The following is a 2,491-nucleotide window of genomic DNA, read 5'->3' on the forward strand; positions in this document are numbered from 1 at the left end:
AAGATTTTTTCCTCTTCTGCATAATTCAGACTAGCATTTATAATGATAGGATGTTTAGAATCAAAGTTCAAAAATACATACCTCAGTATAGAAGGAAGAGGTTTTAATTCTACCTATTTTGTTTCTTCATGAAGGTCGTACTTGGGTTGCTCTTTTTGCAGATTTTCCACTAGAAGTGCTGAGGCCAAAGGTAGAGGTGGATTAGCTTTGAGAATTTCTACATATGCTACAATTTCTTTGTTTTCATTTTCCACTGTGTGGCCATGCACTATACAATCTTCAAGAGGATCTTCAGGATATCCCTTTTGAAATCCTTCCTCTACTAGCTTGTCCATGATGTCAACCCTTAGGCACTTGTCAGGTTTAGATTTTTGCTTCAGTGCTTGAAACAGGTTAAATTCTACTTCTTCATCCCCTACTTTGAGCATTAGACGCCCATTTTTTATGTTTACGATTACTCCAGTAATTGCCAAGAAAGGTTTTCCTAATATTATGGGAATTTGAACATCTTCCTCCATCTCTAGGACAACAAAATCTACTGGAATAAAAAAATTTTCCACCTTGATGGGGATGTTTTGTAGGATGCCAACAGGGTACTTAATAGATCTGTCTGCTAATTGCAATGAGATGGTAGTTCATCTCAGTTCCCCCACATTTAGCTTTTGACATATGGAAAAAGGCATTAGGCTCACGCTAGCTCCAAGGTTCACAGAAGGCTTTGTCAATATTTATATTGCCAATTAAGCATGGTATGGAGAAGCTTCCAGGATCTTTTAATTTTGGAGGCAGCTTATTCTGAAGGATGGCACTACATTCTTCTATTAGAGCAATTGTCTCATAGTCCTCCAGTCTTCTTTTCATGGAAAGGATTTCCTTTAGAAATTTTGTATAGGAAGGCATCTGAGATAATACTTCTATAAAAAGAATGTTGTTGTAGAGTTTCTGCAAAACCTCTAAAAACTTGCCAAACTACTTATCCAAGCTTTCTAGAATCTCTGAGGAAAAGGCAAGGGGAGTTGGTAAGGTTTTGGTAATTTCTTTTTCTTCTTCTTCTCCTCCTCTTCCTTGCTTTCCTCAACTTGTTTCTCTTCTTCTTCTTCTTCTTCTTGGATGTCCGAATTTCCAGGGGTTTCTACTTTCTGTTTTTGCTTTTCCTCTGGTTCTTTTAATGTTCTCCCACTCCTCAATGTGACAGCTTTGCAATATTCCTTGGGATTCATCTCAGGTTGACTCGGTAGTTTGCCACTTTATTTCCTTGAAGAACTAGCCTGTTAAGTGATCTAATTTTCAAGCATTTTATTGTGGGTGGCTAGTTGATCCACTCTAGAAGCCAATACTTGATTATTTCATTTTGCTGTTGCTGTGCTGCTGAAAAACTCTCCATCATGGACTCCATAGTCAACTTTGATTCTGCCTGTTGAGGTTGAGGGAGTAGTAGTTATTGCTGATCAAGTTTTGTCCTCTATTCTGAAAACTTAGTGGTGCTGGCCTATATCCTTACTGTTTGTTTATGGGTTGGTTCTGAGGATTCTGCGAGTTAGACCATGAGAAGTTTGGGTGGTTCCTCCATCCAAGGTTGTATGTACTGGAATATGGGTTATTAACCTACCTCTGGTTGAAGTTTCCTCCATTGTTCACATAGTTTAGTTGCTTTGTGAAAGGCTCATTATAAAGATTACATTTTAAAGTTATATGACCTCTTCCATAGTTATCGTAGAATTGATTACTTGCTCTTATTACATTGGCTTGCATTTCATCAAGTCTTTTAGTGAATTGATCAAACTAGGCGTTAATCATACTGAGGGCATCCAGCTCTGGTACCCCTATTGCTCTTCTTGCATCTCCCCTTTCATTTGACCACTCAAAATTATGGCATGCGACCCTTTCCAGTAATTCCAAAGCTTCGGCTACTGTTTTCTCCATAAGGTCTCCTCTTGCAGCTGAATCAACTGAACTCCTTATGGATGATAGCAAACCATTGTAGAAATTTTGGACAAGGAGCCAATCTTCTATGCTATGGTGGGGACATTCCTTTTGAAGGTCTTTGTATCTCTCCCATGCGTCATAGAGTGATTCTCCTTCCTTTTGTCTGAACGTGTTCAGTTCTAACCTCAGTTTTGCTGTTTTTTTGGGTGAGAAGTACCTTGCTAGAAATGCTTGTGAGAGACATTCCCAATTAGTGAAAGTACCAGCTGGTTAGGAGAGGAGCCACTTTCTTGCTTTATCTCTTAATAAGAATGGAAATGCTTAGAGTTGAATGGCTTAATCATAGATTCCATTCATCTTGAAGGTATCGCATAAAGCGAGGAAGCACTGTAGGTGATAGTGTGGATCCTCCATAGGTGAGCTTTCAAACTGAGTTTGTTTGATCATCTGGAGCCATGCTGGGTTAAGTTCAAAATTATTAGCCTCGATTGTAGGCCTAGTAATGCTAGACTGGTATCCTTGAATATTAGGGGCTCCGTAGTCCCTTAGGGATCTTTGCCTATTA

General features: G+C 39.0%; 1 non-coding gene across 1 annotated transcript; it reads left to right on the plus strand.

The window, feature by feature from the left end:
• The first annotated feature begins 2,011 nt into the window (after positions 1-2,011).
• LOC131175125 (small nucleolar RNA R71) lies at positions 2,012-2,118 on the plus strand. The gene has a single exon (XR_009145286.1). It is a non-coding gene; the product is annotated as a small nucleolar RNA R71 (small nucleolar RNA).
• Positions 2,119-2,491: the final 373 nt, after the last annotated feature.

This window comes from Hevea brasiliensis, chromosome 16, assembly GCF_030052815.1.
Source record: "Hevea brasiliensis isolate MT/VB/25A 57/8 chromosome 16, ASM3005281v1, whole genome shotgun sequence".
In the NCBI taxonomy this organism is placed as follows: domain Eukaryota; kingdom Viridiplantae; phylum Streptophyta; class Magnoliopsida; order Malpighiales; family Euphorbiaceae; genus Hevea; species Hevea brasiliensis.